Below are 22,105 nucleotides of genomic sequence, written 5' to 3'. Positions count from 1 at the left end.
CTCCTCATCAAATGGGCTTCGTTCTTATGATATAACTCCAACAAGTGTAACTTGATTCTTATTCACCTCACAAGGTTTTTACCTGCAACAGTTTTTAAATGAGATAAAACATGGAAAATGCTTTGTAAAGCATCATCTTTTTATTATCATTGTTATTAGATCTGTTCCTTCCACACATTCAAGTATAGGATACCCCCCCCCCCTCTCTCTCCCTCTCTCTCTCTTTCTCTCTCTCTGTCTCTGTCTCTCTCCCTCTCTCTCTTTCTCTCTCTCCCTCTCTATCTCTCTCTCCCTCTCTCTCTCTGTCTGTCTGTCTCTCTCTCTCTCTCTCCCTATCTCTCTCTTTCTCTCTCCCTCTTTCTGTCTCTGTCTCTCTCTTTCTCTCTCTCTCTGTCTCTCTCTCTTTCTCTCTCTCTCTGTCTCTCTCTCTCTCCCTATCTCTCTTTCTCTCTCCCTCTCTCTCTGTGTCTGTCTCTGTCTCTGTGTCTCTCTCTGTCTCTGTCTCTCTTTCTCTCTCTCTCTCTCTCTCTCTCATCATAGCTGACATTTACATAGCACAAATCAATCATATGTCTAGAGCTAAGGGGGGCTCATCTAAGGGAGAAGACATCTAGTCCAACCCAATCATCTTAGGGAAACCAAAGAAAGGGAGAGGAGGCAGGTGGGAGAGGGGCCAAGTCCCCTGAGTTCAGACAGGTAGTAAATGCCAAAGGCAGGAGCTGAACCCAGGTCCTCTGACTCCAGGCTGCCTCCACATTTTCCATGCCCTCATGAGTCAGGTGCTGGTCCTCCCTGGGAGCGTATCTACGTCTGTGTGTTGTCTGAGGGGAAGTGGGAGAATGAGCCTAGGAAACATTGTATTTCACTCTCAGTGTGAGAGTGAAAGCAGCTGCTGATCTGTCAGGGCCCAGCTCACATTCCACCTGTGGGACCAGGCCAGCAGCCCAAGATTCTCTGGGGAGTATCTCTCTCTTCTCTGAACTCCATCACACTTTATTTCCTGACCGTGTGCTCTCCTTCCTTGCCAATTATCCACGTGCTAGAACCTCAGCCAGAGAGATGGGCGACTGACTCCCAGGGCAAAACCTTGTAAACATTGGCAGGCCCAGTCGCCAGGTGTTTTTACTGGTGTTTCTGTTACAAGGGGAAGGTTCAGGTTGGAAGGGGAGAGGGAAAGGTATTTCCACAAATGACCAATATAAAAAACAAAAAGCATTGATAAAATTTATTCTTTGAAAAAAAGTCTTGTGCCTTATCTTCTGTTATAGCACTGAGCAGGGCATGTGCCATGTATTCTGCGTGGGGGCACATGTCTATGAATCCAGCATTATCCTTCTGAACCAGAGTTTTTATCTTGAGATCTGGGCCAAGTCATAAGATCATTAGATCATAGACCTCTAGCCAGAGGGGAACTCAAAGGCTGAGTACAACCCACTCATTTAAGGATGAAGAAATAAGATGAAGGAGTTTAGCCTTATTGGAATTTTTTTCCTCCTCCCCTCCCCCTCCCCCTTTCTTCACCTCCTCCTCCTCTCTCCTTATTTCCCCTCCCTCTCCCCTCCTCTCTCCCCCTTTTCCTCCTCTTCCTTCCCTTCCTCCCTACTTCCCTCTTCTTCTCCCCCTCCCCCTCTCTCTCCTTCTCCTCTTCCTTCTCCTTGGCTAGGCTCAAGGTCAGCTGTATAGAAAGCCTATGGCTCAGTAGGAAAGGAACCTAACCTGCTGGCTAGAATGCTGGACCTGGAGTTGGGGAGCCCTAGGTTCAAATTCTGCCTCTGATACTTAGCCCTATGTGAGCATGGGCAAGTCATTTCAACTCTCTAAGCCTCAGTTTTCTCACTTGTAAAATGGGTGTAATGCTCATATTTTCATTTAGTATTTTATTTTTCCTCAGTTACATGTAAAAACAATTTTTAATATTCATTTTTAAAACTTTGGGTTCCAAATTCTCTCCCTTCCTTCTTTCCCACTCCCCCTCATTGAGAAGGCAAGCAGTTCTATATAGGTTATACATATGTAGCCTTGCAAAACATTTCTATAATAGTCTAACACTCACACTTTCAACCCGAAAAGCATTATAGAAAAGTGAATTTTCATCTAAAGAACTGTCATGAGGACAGTTCTGTGTGACCCCAGAGGAAAGGGAAGGCAGATTCCAGCTCAGTATGAGAAAGGACTTTCTAACACTTAAAGTTAATGATGCAGTGAGCTGTCTTAGGAGATAGTGAGCTCCCCAACAGTGCAGGTGTTTAGGTAGAGCTATAAGACCTCCCTATTAGGGAGGTTATACTGGGGATTCCATCCTTCAGTGAGAACTTGAATTCAGGAATCTTTGAGGCTCCTTTCTTCATCTGCAAAAAAGGAGAGAAGATATATTTCACTAAATTTTGGTGAAGCTCACATGAGATGATGGATATAAAGAACTTTGCATTTTAGATCATTTATAGAAATATTATTGTCATTATGCATGTCTGAAAAAATGTGGTATGTTCCAGGCTCCCTGATTTGCTTTGGATGTTGTATCCTTTTGTCACCGCTGTGTTAGCAGGTGAATGAGTCTATATATCGCTGCAGGGACCCTAGGCCTTCTGTGGCAAAAAAAGGTGGGTCACGCAACAATATTGTTTTGCACAGACACATGGGTCATATATAGTGGCACTAAGCTATGTTCAAATGCCAGTCAATTCCAGAGGATTCTAACCACTGTAGGACTGACAGGAGCTCACTATTTAGGGCCCCAGTCCTGTAGTTGGGCTGTACCAGCCATCCATATCTCAAACAAGCCTGTCTTTATTCCACAGTGACCCATCCAGCCAAGATGACTTAACATAATTCAGTTCAAAAAGAATTTATTAAGTGCCCACCACATTCAAGACACCATGCTTTTTCCCTTTTAGAGTGTGGAGGAAAGGACCTCTAAAAAACATCACAAGAATTTGGGATCCCAACAGGCAGGTCACCTTGCAGAACACTGATCATTCTAGATCATTCCAGATCATAAAGAATAAGCAGGGTTGTATGATCTGTAAGACAGACAGGTGATTAGATCACATGCACTAACATACAGGAAGTAGGGTGCTGATGAACACTATGGGAAAGTCAGAGGATTAATCACAGTCTAGCATTTAGAACTGGAAAGGACCTTGGAAATCACTTGGCCCAATCCGCTTGTTTTACAAAAAAAGAAACTAAAATTCCACAAGGTTGTGTGACTTGTCTGTGGTCACAGAGGAAGCAGCACAGTAACAATTTAAACACTTTGATGACAAATCCAGTGTTTCCTTGTAGAGGCTAAAAGTCATTTAAAATGTCAAGGTCCCCTTCGCCTGTGGGGCAAGGGCAGATTTTTTTTCTACTTTTTTTTTAAAGGGCAAATTTTCCAGGCTTTTGTCGAAGGGGCAGAGGTGGTGGGGAGGGAACCCAGAAGGAACCAGTCAGTCCTACTATCACCATTTTAAGAGAAGTCCTTTGATGTGGCCTGGCTACTCAGTATGCAAACATTTTCTGAGATCCTCTTTGAACTGATCTGGTCTTCACTGAGGACCTATGCTAGAACTAGAAGAATTAAAGACCCCTGGATTGACTGAATAGTAGAGATACTACAGGGGTGGGGAACTGCCTCAATACCATGTGTAGCCTTCTAGGTCCTCAAGTGCAGCCCTTTGACTGAATCCAAACTTCATAGAAGAAATCCTGGGGAATCCAGGGGCCACATTTGAGGACCTAGAGAGCCACATATGGCCTCAAAGCTGTAGGTTTCCTACCCTTGTATTAGACATGTACAGTGTATGGGAAAAGATATCTTATCCGACAGTTAAATAGCATGGTGAATAAAACCCAAGGTCTAAAGTCAGAAAGATCTATTTCAAATCTAGACCCAAGCACTTGCTAGTTATATGATCCTGGGCAAGTCATTTAACCTCTGTTCACCTCAGTTTCCTCACCTGGAAAAATGAAGATAATAATACTTCCCAGGGTTGTTGTAAGGTTCAATAATTGTAAAACACTTAGCATAGTGCCTGGCATATATAATAAGTTCTATATAAATATTAGCTATTAAATAGCTATTACATAGCTGTATTACCTATGTAATATATATAATATAACATATATTCTATAGCTATATTAGTTATATAAATAAATACCTATTATCATCCCCCACAGCCTCTAAGAACAAGTACTTGGTGAGTGTTATGTATGAATTTGGTCTAGTCTCTGGGGTCCAGGCTCCTTACCATCCACCCCCTCTTTGGGTCTCTGATATTTAGAGAGCATACATTGTACCAACACCATCCTCTGTCAGCACAGGACCTTGGAATACAAAGGGCCCAACCAACTGGTACCTATGGCTAACAAATACATACCTTCTACTCCCCTGATCCCAGTGATTTAAGAGTCCCTGTTTCTCAGAACCAAAAGCCCTTTCCCCTACTATGTCTTCTCATGCTCTTCTCTCCATTCAACTCAGTTCAGTCCCTCATCAGTTCCTTTCTGCTCTCTCTTTCCATTACTATCCCTAAAATTCTCATGTACTTGTTACCAAACTCTCCTTCCTCTTTGGTCTTCTCTGTTCATATTCCTTCCTCCTTCTTGATGAAACCATCAAGTTAATGTGACCAAACAGTGGGAAAAACTCTGAACTTGGAGTTACAGGACTTGAGCTCAACCAACCACTAACATTTATGAAGTGTTGACCATGTCCGAGGCACTGTGCTAGGCTCTGGGGATACAAAAACATGTTGCCTAAGTAAGATGTTTCTCTCCTTCATGACTAAGGGTATGTTGTCCATGAACCCTTGTCTTGGGCCTCAAAGCTCCTGTGTGCTTTTGCAAAATACTCTGCTAAAGCCTTAGCTATTGACCTCTTAGGCTGGGTTCCTCCTCTGTTAGGAACTTTCTTCTTGGGCCAAGTAGGTGAGAACGCTGTGGGTGAGCACATGTGACTCCCATATGCTCCTGGTTCACGGACAGGTTTCCTCCCTGCCTCCTAAACCCGGTCTGCTTAACTGCCCTCTGATCTGCCTCCCAACAGGGGAAAGGTGAACAGGAATGAAGGCAGTCTTTCACCTCACTCACTTTTCTAAGCCAGCTCAGAGTTCCTTAGGCAATAATATTAGAAAGTCTAATAATCCTGATAGTAGCCTCAGTCACTGAAACTTATCTCCTAGAAGGCAACCAGCTCCAAACTAGACAACTGTCTCAGGAAGACCAGTCAAAATGACAGTTTAGCAAGCTGGAAGAAATATTACAAAGATATTCTACAAAGATCTAGAAAAAGGACCAGACTGTGTTCTAATCAGAAAATTTAAGAAGAAAAAATCATAGTGAATCATTGTTCCAGCCAGATCAGTCAAGGAAAGCAGAGAGGTCTACAGACAATGGAGACTATATTCTGTGTTGAGGATACAAGCCTGACAGAAATAATTTTACTAAACTAAACTAATTCTAATCTAAGTATTCCTGCTTAGACAGATAAAAGTCCAGTCTGTCTTCCTGTTTCTAGGCTTTCCTTTCTGCAATCCATCTTCCACCACAAAGTTACCACAATACTCTTTCTGAAGCTCAGATCTGGTCATTTTATTCCTCTGCTCATAAACTTTCAATAATTCCTCAATTGCTCACAGGAAAAAGTGCAAATTCCTCAATCTGCCAATTCCATTCTCCAAAACAGGAAAATTCCTATTCAGTTCTCACTTCAGACACTTACTGGCTGTGTGAGTCTGGCCAAGTCAAGTCTGTTCAACAAACAGTTATCAAGCACTTTCTATGAGTCAGGCATCATGCTAAGTGCTGAGGATACAAAGAAAGGAACAGTCTCTACCCTTAAGCAGCTCAAAGTCTAATGGGGAAGACCACAGGCAGAATGCTAGTAGGTACATACAAGACAGAAACAGGGCAAATTGTAGGAGATCTCAGAAGGATAGCACTAGCATGGAGGGTAGGGGCAATGACAGGAAAGGCTTCTTGCAGTAAGATTTGAATTGACTCTTGAAGGAAGCCAGGGAAAGTTACAACTTCTTTTGCTTCCTCATCTGAAAACTTAAGAGGTTGGAATATATGTCCTCTAAGATCATTTCTAGCTTTAAATATATGAAAAATGTGGCTTCTTTTATATCCTCATTTCATCCTGCTGCGCTGTATGAATGCAACATTCCAACCAACCTAAATTCCTTTCCATCACCCCAAATGACTCATTTCCCACCTCCATGCTTTCAGACAAGCGTTTCCCATGCCCAGTAGATAGACAGACAGAATAGATAAATGGTAACTAGATAAATAAGTGATAGGTAAGTAGACAACTGGTAGATAGATGATAGATGATAGAAAGATAGATAAATGGCATTTAGATAAATGATAGGTTAGATCCATGATTAACAGGTCAATGACAGATGGCAGATATATAGTAGCTCAATAAATGGTAGGTAATAGATTGGATAAATTAGGTCGAAAAATGATAGAAATGTAAATAATAGATAAATGGTGAATAGTAGATAAATGGTAGATAGAGAAAGGATAGCTGATAGATTACATAAAGTGATAGACCGACATACAAAGAGGTAGCTAGAGGATTACTATGCCCTTGCTAGGAGCCATATACGCTGCTAAGCACTGAGGAAACAAATATAAGCCTATACTGACCCTTCATCTCTGACTCGGCAAATCTTTCTCTTCTTTAAGACTCAACTCAGGTCCCACCTCTCCTGTAAACTCTTTCTGATACCCCCAGTTGTTAGTGTGCCTCAATTTTTTTGTATATACTTATTTGAGTACATATTGTATTTTTCTTCATAGAAAGGAAGTTCCAAGAGGACAGGGATTGTTTCTGTCTCTGTCCTCTCTGGGTTCATTCCATTCCACTCCCACTCACATTCACACTCACCATTTGGGGGCCTTAAAGGAGTACTTGCTACCTAAGTCTTTTGCAGAATTCTCATCCTACAAAAAAAATTAAGAAAAAAAATCAGGAAAATATTAATTCATTCAAATATTAGTTGAAGAAAAATTTAAACACTATACTTTGCATCTTAGGAATAAGGCTGCCAGAAAAAATCTTAACATTATCCTAAATCCAAGCCACTTTCTTTTAAAGACAGTAGATGTGTTTAAGTCACGTACCCATTTTGGAGCCTGTCTTGCCAATAGTGAGAGATGTTGGTCTATGCTGAGCTTCTGCCAACCTGCTATGCAGTTTTCTTAACAATTTTTGTCAAATAGTGTATTCTTACCCCAATAACTGGAATCTTTTGGTTTATCAAACACTAGTCTACAAACCAGCCTCTCTAATTCCTAAGCCATAGTACCAAATTATTTTGGTGATTATCGGGAAAACAATTTTTAAAGGGACAAAAGGATTTTTTAGAAAAGAGAAATATTACTCCTTAATATTTCTAGAGAAACATTACAGGAAGTTTTTAATATACTTTTACAAAATGTAAATTTAAGTTTTGTGTAAAAGTCCCCACATGTAAATCTATTTGGGTAGATTTAGCATAGTGCATGATACCTAGCAGGAATATTATGCTCTATCCATCTATCTTCTTGCTTGTACAAAATACTAGGAATAGAGAAAACACATGTAGTAAGTATATTTCACATAATCTGCCACTCAGCTGGGGCAGAAAAAAGTTACCAAGGGTCAAAGTGACCCACTCTGGTTCAGGAAAAGACTCACTGGAAGGTAAAAATAGGTGAAGTATCTGTGACAACAAGCATACATAAACATAGATAAGAATCCACAGGGGACCCAGGTGTATAATTTGTTGTTGTTTGTCCGACCAGGACATCCGGAAGGTGATGTCATGACTTGCAAGTGAATTGGATTTAAGTGAGGCAGAGCTGTGCAGTCATCAGCCTCACTCTCTCCTCCAGTCATCTGAGTCCAGTGATAAGACATAGGTCAGGAAGACTGGAGATGGCACCAGATATAGTAGGAGATGTTGGCCTTTTTCCTTCCCAGGTCTTAGTTTGTCTGAGGTAACACCCACTCAGTGATTTAAGGCTAGGTAGGAAATGAGGCAAAAGATGGCCTTTTTTATCTACTCGAAGAAAGAAAAAAATCAGTCTGGGAGGGGAAGACCCTCAGGCTTTCCAGCAAGAATGGAAACAATGACCAAATGAGACTTGGGCTGGGACCTATTATTGGCCAATCAATGAATGAGAACCAGAGTGATTTGGGTTTAAGGCATAGTCATAAGGCTCTATTTGAATCCCAATGGACTTTATCAAAGCTTGGTTTTTCCAAGCTCAGCTTCAAGAAATTCATATTCCTTTTGGCAGAGCACCCACATGTAAGAGTCTGATTCTCCATGTAGACAGAGGAAGGAAGGAAGGAGTAGCATTGCCCAACTGGAACTGGCCAGTTGGGTCTTCAGTGAGGCAGCTGCTGCTACTTGTTTCTCAGAGGACCATGACATCAGGAAAGCAATGTCCTGACTTGCAGTGAAATGCATTTAAGTGAGACAGGGCTGTGTAGTCATCAGCCTCACTCTCTCCTCCGGAGTCCTTAGAATCCAAAGAAGAAAAAGAAAGATATTTTCTGCCCTCAAGGAGCTTACCATCTAATGAGGGAACATAATGTGTGGGATGGCTCAGGCCCCTACATAAATCTATTACTCAGAGGCCTCTCAAAGTGATGACAGAAAAGAGATTTATTCGATTCTCAAGAAGCAGGGCTAACCTGTAGGAGTAGGAAAGCTGAAGACAAAGAAAAGGAAGTGATTTATATAAACCCCAACACAAGTCCCTCCCCCACAACTGACCATTATTCTTATTAGCTGAGAATATGATCTTACATTCTAGACACGAAATCTAACCAATCCCTTTTGAAATGAAGACATTGAAGAATTAGGTAAACTTTATCCAATCATTGAGACCCTAATGTACTACACAGTTTTATATCCTTATATGGAATTATTCTGTTCTAAAAATTTAGTAACCTTGAGCCTCTCAGTCTTACCTCACCCCTGGGAGAAGAATTACAATCTGAGAAGTCTTCACTAAACCTATCCCACTCAATAACACACAAAAAACAGTTGAATAGAGGAGGAGAGAGAGCAGACCACTAAGGGGATGAAGTTCTAAGGTGTCCAAACTGAGCAGAGTTATGCACAGTATGCACTTAGACTAAAAGGGGAAGTGACAGCTCCTAAAGAGGAAATCTTTTTTCTCCCTTTTGTGGATTCCTCAAGAAGTTCCTTGGAGGTGTAACTCTGTCTGGCTAACAGTCAGAGGGTCAGTGTCTCTCAGAAGCCCATAACCAAAAGCCTTCTGTGGTGGAAGGAAGGGGTTACGTTCCTTGAGGTTACTGCAGCAGATTCAGCCACTGTGGTTTGGGGTGGCTACTGATATTGCCTCTGGTCAGCTCCTAAACTTAGAAGGTCACCTAGGTGCTTCATCTTAGAGTATTAATTTGCCTAAACTCAGGAAAGAACGAAGAGACAGAGGCAGCCTTGGCTCACAATCACTGCAGAAGGGGAGAGGAGAGACATATGGACAGACTGCCTTCCTCATTCCACCCCCAGACTACAGCTCACTGTAGCTGTGTCTTCTTGCAGATGAAACAGAGAGGGATGAAGGTCAGTTTGGTCCTTCTGTGTACCTGGTGAGTTCTAATATAGCAATTCCTAGGTCATCGTCTGCAGCCCATTAGAAGACTTTTCTTCATCATGTAATAACAGCCTCTCAATCACGTTAAGCTTCCATGTGGTTTATTAGATTGAAATTATGCAGGGGAATATCTGTGTCCCCTTCAAGAACTGATTCCATAGGCCAATCTACACCCATTACCCTTCTCTGTATCCTCAGGGCATAGCAGAGTGCCGGACACAAAGTGCTTCACACATGTCAGTTAAATTGATTAGCTAAAACGAGAAAGCTGAGTGGGATCCAAAGCCAATGAGTCAAACTGACAATAGGAATTCTTCTAGAAATTCAGAGACGGGAGAGATCTCTGAGGGCTAGGTTAGGGCAGGTTTTTAGGGGTTGTGTGATATGTGTATAGCACAAACACAGTCCAGTAGCATTGCCTGAATGCCACCTCCACAATCCATGCCAACAATTGCATTCAAATTGTAGGTCCCCAGCCACCTCTGGGATAGGCTCCACTACCTGCACTTGCCTACTTACCATGGTTGATCATTCTTCTACTCAAGTTGCTCAAACCAAGGGCTAACTCTTTTTAGAGGGGTAAGAGAAGTCCCTTAATCCAATCCTCAAAGAAAATGGTGTCAGAACTATGTAGTAGTCTAAGATTATATTCAGTACTTCTTCAATTCCTCAAAGCATGTGATCTCATCAATTTCTCCCAGTGGTATAGACTTCAACCCTTCTATGCCTTCTCATCCTGTGCTGCTCTTGTCTATGACTTGGCATAAATCCTGGCTAAGGTTTTGGGGCTCCTTAGGCTTCCTTATCATGGTGATTACTTTATGGTAGTAAAACTACCATAGGAAATGGTGATAACTTGTATTACTGTGTTTTCTTTGCTTTATTTCCCGCTTGAAATGGTTGAAATTGGACGAAATAATTTTGATTATATCAAAGCAAAAAAAATTTGCCCCCCAAAAACCAATGCAGCCAAGATTAAAAGGAAAGCAGGAAACTGGGGTGGGGGGGCGGAATTTTACAAGTTTCTCTGACAAAGGATTCCTTTTTCAAATATATAGAGAACTGAGTCATATTTATAAGAATACAACTGATAAATTGTCAAAAGATATGAACAAGTAGTTTTTAGAAGTCAAAGCTATCTATAGTCATACTAAAAAAAAGCTCTAAATTACTACTGATTATAGAAATGCAAATTAAAATAACTCTGATGTACCACCACCTCACATCTATTAAGTTGGCTAATATGACAGAAAAGGTAAATGATGGATGGTGGAGGGGATATGGAAAAATAGTGACACTAATACACTGTTGGTGGAGTTGTGAACCGATCCAATCATTTTGGAGAACAATTTGGAACTATGCCCAAAAGGGCTATAAAATTGTGCATACCCTTTGACCGGGCAATATTACTACTAGGTCTGTACTTCAAAGAGATCATAAAAAGGGGGAAAGACCCACATGTACATGTTTTAATGGGTGTTGCCTCACAAAAAGTGAGAACCTGAAGAGACCTTAGCTTAAAAGGACCAAGGAATCCCACTGCATCCTGGGCCATCTCTGGTCATCCTGATTGATATCTGGCCACTAGACCCAAATGACTACGGAGGAGGAAGTGAGGCTGGTGACTTTGCACAATACTCCCTCTCTCAAATCAAAGTCAATTGCAAGTCATGTCATCATCTCCCTGATGTCATGGTCCTCTTCAAGAATGAAGGACAAACCACAACCATGACTGTGACGTCTAAAATCATTTAAAGAGATAAAATTTTGAGGTAAATTATAATCAATTTTGTGGGCCTGCGTCCCCACGTGGCTGGGTGATAGCAGTGAAAAAGAAAGACACATGGACAGGCAAGAGAAGACAGGGCAACTCCATTTATTGATCCAAGGGTCAGGGTATTTATTGATCCAAGGGTCAGGGTATTTGTAGACAGAAACTGCAAGTCTACTTGACATTCTACTCTCCTCCTGTCCTAGTGATTTGGCCAGTCTTATTGTCTTAAAGACTGTTAGCCTAGAGGGCATCTATTTTACATATCCCTTGTATTCTGTAGTTCTCTAGTTTATCTCACATAGACAGCAATATGAGCCCCCCCCCCCACCTCCGCCCCTGCCCCCTCCCAGCATGGAGAGCCATTCTGGATGTTAACGACACAGTCACAAAGAACAGTTTCCCGGAAGGTCTATCCTGAATCTGCCAACTGCACTCCATCCTGGCCCTCAACAATTCCCCCTTTCTTTTGCTGTAACCAGAGATAAGGTACTTGGGTTTGAAGACCTTTCTCATTAGAGATAACCCACCTATAAATAGGTGGCCCGACACAGAGATAGAGGGATAGAGGTAATGAGCCAATGTAACAATGACACAAAGGGATTTGTATTAGCAAAATAACCCCAAATCACATTTGCAGCTTCATCAGGGTCAAGATTTTCCTTGGAGGCCCAATCTATATTATTAACAATCTGATTAAGATCTTCAATATGCAAAGTAAGACTGCTATTTCCCATATCCCATTCAAATGATTTCTAATCTTAGTCCAATTATATACAGAGCTATTATAATAGACAGGAATAACATAGAAATGAACCTATAATCATCTCATGGATAACCTTGTTTGAAGAACATCAACTTCATTTCCCTCCACAATATTTCCCTTAAAGCATCCATTAAGTGGTATGTACAGATAAACCAACTGATACAGAAGAAACCAATGCTGCCACAAAGCTTACAATGCCTAAAATAATGCAACTTATACATCTATTCTGACTTACTTTCAACAGTAACTGATTAAAAGTTTGATCAGATACAGACATATACCAGCCTTTACTTTTGATAGGCATTAAAGCAAACCTAGGACACATAATTACAGATATAATGCTAGTATTAGCTATATGAAAACCAACGTATTCAGTGATAGTACAATTAAAGCATGTTATTTCCCAATCATAAAAGCAAAAATTTTTTCTATCAATTCTATCAATTTGTTTCCCAAAAACCTTTGACCCATATCCTACTATAATTACCTCCTCTATCTCCTCTCCCCATGTCACCACCCTAACCCAAGGCAGATTATGTATAAAAGTCCATCTGTCTCCCTCTTGATCAGTTCCTTCTGCTGCAGTGGTCAGCTGGAGGGTGCCTAGAAGCAGAATGAGTGGCTTCATTGTCCTGTCAGTCTGATGATCAAGGCTTCTTCTTTTTCCTCGATCTACATCTTCTCCAATGTATGGCAGAGGTCAGATGTTTCTTTCCAGTATCCAGATTGTTTCTTCACCATTTTCTGTGGAAATACAAGCATACCCTGGCCCCCAAGTTAACAGTTTGGGTGGTTCAATTTCACCTTCACTTTTTTTCCAATCAGTGAAGTGTATTTTGCTTTTTTTGAAACTGTTTTTGAGCAGGCATAAGCCTCTCTTTATCTGGTGTCAGGTATACAACACCATGTCAACTCTTCTCCTTATTCTTTTGCCTTCTTCTCCCCTTTCTTTTGTTTTTGGAGGAGAGTTTTTATATCATGATTGTGACGTTCTACAATGGCCTGACCAGTAGAATTATATGGGATGCCAGTCCTATGCTGTATTCTGTATGACAGACAGAACTTAGTAAAGGCTTGACTAGTATAAGCTGGACTGTTATCTGTTTTTATAATTCTCTCTCTTTCTACCTTCTAACCCTGGCCAGGTTGTGAAGGTGGAGAGAAAGAGAATTTTACCAACAACTTTCCAAAACTTTAATGCTTTCCTTAAAACTGCACATAAGTTATTTCCTTGTATACCTTATCTGAAACTGCTTTTAGCAATATAAGATTAGTTTCTCTCTTTCTTTCTCCCATTCTCCTCCCTGATGATGCAGTCATCAGAGAGAAGGGATGAGGGGAAAGGAAAGAGAAAACATGGGAAAGAGATTAACACACAAACACACTCACACAGAACATATAGACAGAATACATATACAGACAATAAAAAAGAATTCAAAAACTGAGAAAAGATTATCAGAAATCCTCTGCACAAATTAGACCTTTGGCTTGATTTCTTTTACTTTGTTCCAAACATACTTTATGAATTCAAATTTCCACATTCAGTAATATCCTTCAAGAGTGGTTTTATCTAAATTACACCAATCAGTGAGGCATAGGGCTGTCTGAGAAATGTTGTCTAGAAGAGACTGAATGTAAGGATTACTTGGTCCATAATTCCCTTAAAAATATAAAATCCAGAGGAGTGAATTCTCTTGCAATTCCTCCTGGGTTATTGGGATCTGGGGTTTCTGGAGGAGTATAGAATGGCAGCGGCTCTGTGGGAGCAGAGGGTTCCAGGGGTGCTGAGGCTTCCTCTGACCAGGAATCCACCTCTTTTGCCTCTTCCTCCTTCTCCATGTCTGCCCCTGAGTGTTTCTGCCTTTAAAAAAGTATCTGTCCCATTGTTAACCTTACTTTTGCTATTTCCCTGTCGGCTCTGATTTCTTATGAACAGAATCTGCTTTTTGATTTTGTTAACACAGTAACTTCTCCCCATAAGCCTGTAATTGCTGAGATTTTACTGTGTCTGTGAACCTCGGATAAAGTGAAATGCCCCCGCAGAGGCTCTCAAGGCTTCCCCTTACCTTAGTTGCTTTGTCACAACTTGGAGCTCCTTTCCAGGGCGCCACTATCACCAAAGGACGAGTCCCTTTTCTGGGGTCAGGTTCCTGTCTAGGCGCCATTTGTGGCATACAGCCTGCGTCCCCACATGGCTGGGTGATAGCAGTGAAAAAGAAAGACACATGGACAGGCAAGAGAAGATAGGGCAACTCCATTTATTGATCAGAGGGTCAGGGTATTTGTAGACAGAAACTGCAAGTCTATGTGACATTCTACTCATCTCCTGTCCTAGTGATTTGGTCAGCTTTATTGTCTTAAAGACTGTTAGCCTAGAGGGCATCTATTTTACATATCCCTTGTATTCTATAGTTCTCTAGTTTATCTCACAGGGACAGCAATATGGGGGGGGGGGGGGGGCATGGAGAGCCATTCTAGATGCAAAGAACAGTTTCCCAGAAGGTCTATCCTGAACTTGCCAACTGCACTCCATCCTGGTCCTCAACACAATTTTATCAATCATGACTAGAAAATGATTGACAAAAAGGGCTCCTTAACCTCTTGATGGTCAAAGAAAATGGCCACTTCTTTATATGGTTTATATATGCCCTAAGACCAGAGGTGTTCCAGCAGACTGCAATCAACTCTGATTGGTTAACAGTTAATGAGAGGTAGACTTTACAAAGAGAAATGAGCTAACTCTAATGCAGGGGTAAGAGTGACATCATATCACTTAAGGAACTGAGAGTCTATTCCCATACCCAGACCACCCCTAGTCTAGACAATCTAGACAAAAGGATCTATCTCCACCCAAGCCTGATCAAGTGGAATTTATCTTAGACTAGACATTCCTTTTAAAGTTGAGTGGGGTCAGCTAGAGGAGAAAGTTAGCTCAATCTTCAGAGACTGAGGTTTTAAAATGAAGATAACAGAAAAAGGGGGAACTCTGGATCTCCCCAGATCATTGGTTATTAATTTCTCCCAATATGGTTAATTTCCTGCAGTAGTACACTGACTCATTAGCTGTTGGACAAGGTTCTCACTTGGAATACCAAGTTAATTGAATTGACATTCTCCTTTTCCCCTATTCCACTGTCTTTATTTTAAAGCACAAGGTGACAACTGAAGCCCAATAGCTATTTTAAAATAATAATATTTTATTTTTTCCCATTTACAGGTAAAGACAATTTTTAACATGCACTTCTTAAAAATCTTCTAAATTTTCTCCCTTTCCCTGAGCTGGTAAATAATTTGATATAGGTTATGCATGTTCAATCATGCAAAACATATTACCATATTAGTCATATTGTGGAAGAAGATACAGATACAAAGGGAAAAAGACATGAAAAAAATACAGAAAGTGAAAAATAGTATTCTTTGGTCTGCATTCAAACTTCATCAGTTCTTTCTCTGGAGGTGTACAGCATTTTTGATCATGAATCCTTTGGAATTGTCTTGGCCAATAGCTATTTTTAATTGCTGTTGTTTCATGAGTTCCATTCAAGTCTATTTAATTCAACAAATATTTATTAAGCATTTACTATGTCACAAGGTACTCCTCTAGGTGAAAGGAATACAAAACAAAGAACAAAACAATAGGTACACAGATAAGTAATTTCAGAAGAAAGCACCAACAAGGGGGGATTAAGCAATGCCTTTTGCGGGAAGTGGCAACTGAAATGGGTCTAAGCTAGACATTCTAGGAGGCATAGAGGAAGAGGGAGGGAATTTCAGGCATGGGAGTCAGCCCGGTAGAGGGCAAAGGTTCAAAGGCACAAACAAAATGTCCTAGATGCAGAAGACCAAGTCATCTGTATGAAAATATGGAAATAGGAGATGGAATTCCTATAGGCCTGCTATAGGAGAACAAAAAGGAAGTCAGATTTTTTACAGAAACTCTATGTTTTAAACATAAAGTTTGTGAGAGGAAATAATGTGAAATGAGCCTGCAAAATTCAACCGAAGTCAGATATTCAAGATCTTAAAAAATGAAACATTTGTATTTTATCTTTCCAGCAATAAGGAGCCACTGAAGATTTTTGAACAGAAGAGTCGGACAGTCAGACTTGCATTTAAGGAAGATATTTTGGCAACTGTGTGGAATACAGACTGGAGAGAGGAGAGACTAAAAAGGGAAATAAATTTGGAGCTGACTATAATAGTGCAAGTAAGAAGAGATAAGGATTTTAATTAACATGATAATTAATTAATATGACTGGAGAGAAAAAGAGATATGTAAGATATTGTGGAGGTCAAATCAATAAGACTTGGCAACTGATTGGATTAGAGGGAAAGAATGAGAGAGAGGGAAAAGTTGAGGATGAATCCCCACAGAGATCAAAGAAAAGTATCTCATGTCTAAAAATATTTACAGTAGGTGTGTGTGTATACGGATATCCATCAATCAGGGAATAGTTGAACAAACTAGAGAATATAAATATAATGAAATCTATTGTGCTATAAGAAAGGGAGGATAGTTTCAGAGAAATCTGGGGAAACATATCAACTAATGCAGAGTGAAATAAGCAGAATCAAGAGAAAAATTTATGTAATAACAGTATGGAAAAACAAAGAACTTTGAAAGACTTAGGAACTTTGATAGCAAAGAACAATACCTATTGTGAAATCAGGAAGGCCTTTATTAATCTTTACATCCATCCCTGTGAACGGACAGGTAGCTTTCCCCAGTAAGGTTACAGGAAGATTACAGGAAGACTACAACACGTGCAGGAAGATGGGGGGTTCTTATACTGTTTTCTGAATTTTGGATTAATTGACTTGCCCAGGGTCACAGAGCTAGTAAGAGTCTGAGGTCAGATTTAAACTCAGGGAAATGAGTCTTTCTGACTCCTGGCATTCAATCCACTGTGTCACCTAGCTGCCTATTTCCTAATGTATCTCTACCCTTTTTCCCTCCCAGAGAACTATCCCCTAAACCAAACCATTTCAGCAAAACTAATTGACATTTTAAAAAAATCTAACACAGGCAGTACTACCAGTACTACCCAGAGTCCCTCCCATCTCAGAAAAGGGGAAGAGAAGGGCCTTCTCATAATGTCACACAGTAAGGTATGATTGAATTTTGTTTCCACAGAAATTAAATAAAATTATAATTCATATTGATGGCTAATGTCAGAGACAAAAACTGTTTGTACAGACAGCAGTGGGGGAAGTTGGCTATCTAAAAGATCTCTTCCTGCATACTAGAAACAACTGCCAGGCCAGCTCTCATCTACAAAGCATAAGTATGAGAGCCATAAAACCCACCTTTATTATTGATATCCTAGGTTGGAATCTATAAACTCACACTTTTGTCAATTCTCTTAGCAACTGAAAACTCCTTTATCATGCTATCTGATATAGACAAAAGGGGAGGGGACTGAAAGTATTACTTTAAAGAATAAAGTGGATAGAGCACCAGTGCAGGAGTCAGGAGGACCTGAGTTCAAATTTCACCTCAGACACTTGACACTCACTAGCTGGGTGACCTTGGGCAAGTCACGTAACCCCAATTGCCTCATCCTGGGTCATCTCCAGTCATCCTGATGAATATCTGGTCACTGGATTCAGATGGCTCAGGAGGAGAAGTGAGGCTTGTGACCTGTACAGCCCTCCCTCACTCAAAACAAAGTCAAGTGCAAGTCATGTCATTATTTCTCTGATGGCATGCTCTTCTTTGGCAATGAAGGATGAACACACAAATGAAGATGTGATTAAGGGGTGGGGTTTAGTGAACCCTAGAATGCTGACCAATAGGGTTCAAGGCACAAAATTCAAATCTGGATGAATTATAAAGGCTCGTATAAATTATGTGTACTTGTATCAGCTTGAATGCCAAGTTTTAGATGTCTTTTAGATTTTTTTTTTCTAAATTCATTTGTGACCAGATAGAATTCTTGGTTATTTCTAACAACAGCAATATCCTATTACATTTAATACATATTTTAAAATTATACATGATAGAAGTTTATAGTTCTGATGTGGATACAAATGAAACTCTAAGGGTTAGTAAGAGTCATTTTCCCAGGGTTTGAGGCTCATTCTATAGCCCATCCTGTAACCTGAGGGCATCCTAATGCTCTTTCCCCCTTATCTTGAAATACCATGCAACTTGTACCTGAAGAGTTGCCCTTACCCCATGTCCCCTATCCTGTCATCTTCCTCATCCTGTGTCATGGCTTTTCCTTCTCTTGCAAGCAGACACCTCCCTTACCTTGTTTGTCCTTATCCACTCCCTAAATCTCCAATCCCCATTAGAAGCCCTAAAAATAACATCATCATCCTACAGGTTGTATAGCTTTCTATCCATAAGTCTGGTTCTTTTCCTATATCTGTGCCTTCGTCTCGCTCCCGGCTAAATCTCAGGTCTGTATACTTTTGCATCAGTAAATCGTCCCATTGGATAAAGATAAAGAGGTCCAAGTGAATTCTTTCAAATGTGAACCAGTTCTCCTAACTCCGACCTCCACAGTTTCATATACAATCCTCCTTTTCTGGATTTCTTTGCATATTGAAATGGCTTTGTTATATTTATGATAGAGGAGAATTTAAAAAAAAAATTAACCCCTAGTAAAAGACAATAACAGCTTGAATTTCGATAGTAAAGTTTGCAAAGCACTCTGCACAATTATTTATCTTCTTTGGTTCTCGTTACAACCTTTTCAAATTGCTGTTATTATTCCCACTTTACAAATGGGGAAACTGAATTTGATGGAGCTTAAGTGACTTGCCTAAGGTCACACAGTAAGTACCAGAGGCAAGATCTGCCTGAAGACAGGAATTTTCATGTTTCATTTTATGAGGACCAGCCTGGGCCAGGCACATAGTAGGGGTTGCAGATTAATTGCTGGATTGTGGGATTATAAAAGTACTATATGCAAGCCTCTGGGGGGGGGGGGCGGGAAAGGCTCAGAAATTAATTTCTTACTAACAACTCAACTCCTGCCCTAACCTCTCCTTCTTTTCCCTTGCTCTGGCCCTGCCAGTGGGCAGGGGCTGGCTAAATTGGCCAGGTTGTGGCACTGTACTAAAAGCCTGAAATGATTTTGGTTCCATTTTCAAGGGAGTTGGGACTTCAGTTTTATGGAGGGCCCCATTCCTGCCCCCACACACTGCCATCAAAATTCTGGATTCCTGGAGACTCTCTTTGCTCAGAGAGTTTCCCTTGGAATCTACCCTGTTGCTCTTGGCCAGACTGCCTTGTCTTTCAAAGACCATTCAGATATTTCTTATGTGTGTGGAAATGTTTCGCCTTGGACTCCAGGACAAGTCAGGTGCTCAGTCCAGGAAGTCTCTGTCCTGGTGGCTCCTCTAAGTCCAGCCTAGCTCTTCCTTCCTCTGCTGGGCAGGTGCAACTCTCAGGAGTCAGTGAGAGAAGGCCCTGGTCTCTCTACCCAGTTTCAACCACTCTGGCTATGGCTAGGCCTGAGCTATAGAGCCTTAGGTGTCTGTAGAATCTCCCATTTGAACCTCACCCCCTACCCTGCACTAAAGTACTCAAGCTGAGCCTTTGCATTCTTTCCTAGGTCACTGTGAGAAACATACTCATTCTAAACAAAGAACAATATTTATTGTGAAATCAGGAAAGCTTTTATTAATTTTTGTGTTCATTAGTTCCTAATGGACTGCTGCATTTGTTCAGACAGAAGCAGACCTTTTCATGCCCTGTTTCCAATTTGATTTCCCACCTGCTTCCCACTGGCTAGGCACTTCAGGGTTCACTAAACCCCACCCATGTGGGTCTCTCTTCTAGCCACCTTTATAGAAGGATGTTTGGTTCACTTCTTAGATCATCTATCCACCCCCAAAGGGGAGGCAACCATCCCAGTGCCAAGGGCTCAAAGCCCAGTTTCTGATTAAATAAAAGCCAAAATGTCCATTGCCTTCAGTTCTAGGGAGAAGATGCTGAATTAATACTTGTTGACTTACTCAGCTTTTAGCCCCAGTTTAAATTCACAAAGAGAAGAGAAAACTTTGGGAGAGAAAACAGTCTCTTTAGGTGAGGTACAAAGTCTAGGCAGAAGCTGGTGGAAAGCCCAAGCCAAGGGCAGGTTCAGGTCCTGGGCCCGGGAAGGTCAGAGGCTGTGTATATGAGCTGTAGGACAGGCTCCCTGCTGCATTCTCTGGTCTCCAAGTTCCCCGAGGCTGTTATCTGCTTGCTAGGGCCCGCCCCTGAGAACTGCCCACAGCTCATGAGACTCAGTGAGTCACAGCCACCTGACCCAGATCAGTCAGGCAGGGGAAGGAGGACAAAGGCCCTTCCTGGGGATTTCCATGCTGCCTTGTTTACAAACTTTATTCTGGATCTAGCTGAATTAGGGCCGCTGACTTTTATACTGTACCTTAAGGTCTGCAGAGCAGACCTTATATACATCATTTTATTTGATCCTCACCATAACCCTTTGACAAAGGAAAGGTGGAAGACAAGCATTTATTAAGCACCTACTATGTGCCAGGTACTGTGCTAAAAGCTTTACAAATATCTTATTTGGCTCTTGCAACAACCCTGGGAGGTAGGTGCTCTCATTATCCCTATTTTACAAGTGAGGAAACTGAGGCAGATGGACCTTAAGGGCTAGGCACATAGCCAGCAAGTGTCTGAGGCCAGATTTGAAGTCGTATCTTTCCGACTCCAAGCCTAGTGCTACCACTCGTGCTCTGTTCACTGTCACTCAGCTCACTACAAATCATCATTAATAATAAACTATTATTGATTGCTAGCGTTTATCCAGCACGTTAGGGTTTGCAGAGAGCTTTGTGTGTGTTATCTCACCTGACGATCTCTACAACAACTCTGCTCTGAGGCAGGTACCACATCATTCCCATTTTACAAATGAGGAAACTGAGGCTGAGAGAGGTTAGCATAGTGGACAGAGTGCCTGACTGCAAATCAGGTCTTAGACATTTGCTGGCTATGTGACCCTGGGTAAAGCACTTAATCTCTGACTTGCCTCAGTTTCTTTTTCAGCAGAACAGGGATAATAGCAGCACCCACCTCACAGGGCTGTCATGAAGATCAAATTAGATAACATTTGCAATGCACTTTGCAAACCTTCATGTGCTCTACAAATGCTATTATCACTATATGTACATATGGGTATATATCTAAATGTACGTACATATATATGTACATACACACATGCACAAAAATATACATATATGAGTGTTTTCCTCACCCCTAACCACCCTCTCTCACCTCCCACCAAATCTAAGCCAGAACCCAATGGTAAAGAGCAGCTCTCGCCCCTATAGTGAAAGAAACCACTGTGGTTCATTGGGAAGAGACAGAGTCAAATCTGAAGGATATGTTTCATTCATTTCTCTTATGGCTTGTGTGACCCTGGGTGATAGTAGCAGCAGCAGCAGAAGTAGTAATAGTAATGTCACTTAGTAGGCAAGTCACTAAACATACATGGGTTTTGGTTTCCTTGTTTGTAAAAGAGGTTGGCTTAGATGACCTCTGAGGTTTGTTCCAGTTCTGACTCCATGACCCTAGCTTGGTATCTGTTAGTAAGTCAGGATGGAGGTTACAACCTTTCACCCAGAGGGCTAGACTCCACTGACCTCTAAGATCCCTTCCAGCTCTAAATTCCAACTTATAAGCCTTAAAGCTGAGCAGGGGGTTGGCAAGTGATGCATCTGGCTTCTGGCCCTGGCTGGAGAACTCTGACAAGGCTGGGAACTCACTGAGTCATCGTTACCCACACTCCCAAGGGCCAAGGAGCAGAAACCTTCCTACCTCCCTTAGAAAGTACTGGATGGGGTTGAGCCAAGCCTGGTTGGGCAATACTCAAGAGGAAGGGGTGTGGCCAAAGTAATTAAATGAGTGAGAGTAGGGATACCCCCCCAAGTTTCTGGTGTTCTCTAGAAAGTTCTGTGTCCCACCCCCAACCAGAATTCCTTTCTACTAACCCTGGGTTCTCTGG

The 22,105-nt window shown here is 41.3% G+C and overlaps 2 long non-coding RNA genes across 2 annotated transcripts in view; one reads left to right on the top strand and one right to left on the bottom strand.

Moving 5' to 3' along the window:
* LOC140518811 (uncharacterized) overlaps positions 1-17,303 on the top strand; it is a 41,756-nt gene extending 24,453 nt beyond the window's left edge. Inside the window, exon 3 of the long non-coding RNA XR_011972022.1 lies at positions 16,197-17,303. This is a non-coding gene — a long non-coding RNA (uncharacterized lncRNA). The remainder of the gene's footprint in view (positions 1-16,196) is intronic.
* LOC140518814 (uncharacterized) lies at positions 447-16,203 on the bottom strand. The gene is made up of 2 exons (XR_011972024.1): positions 6,878-16,203; positions 447-2,348 (listed from the first exon to the last, which is right to left on the bottom strand). It is a non-coding gene; the product is annotated as an uncharacterized lncRNA (long non-coding RNA).
* Positions 17,304-22,105: the final 4,802 nt, after the last annotated feature.

This window comes from Notamacropus eugenii, chromosome 1, assembly GCF_028372415.1.
Source record: "Notamacropus eugenii isolate mMacEug1 chromosome 1, mMacEug1.pri_v2, whole genome shotgun sequence".
In the NCBI taxonomy this organism is placed as follows: Eukaryota; Metazoa; Chordata; class Mammalia; order Diprotodontia; family Macropodidae; genus Notamacropus; species Notamacropus eugenii.
This window is presented reverse-complemented; position numbering and strand designations above follow the sequence as displayed.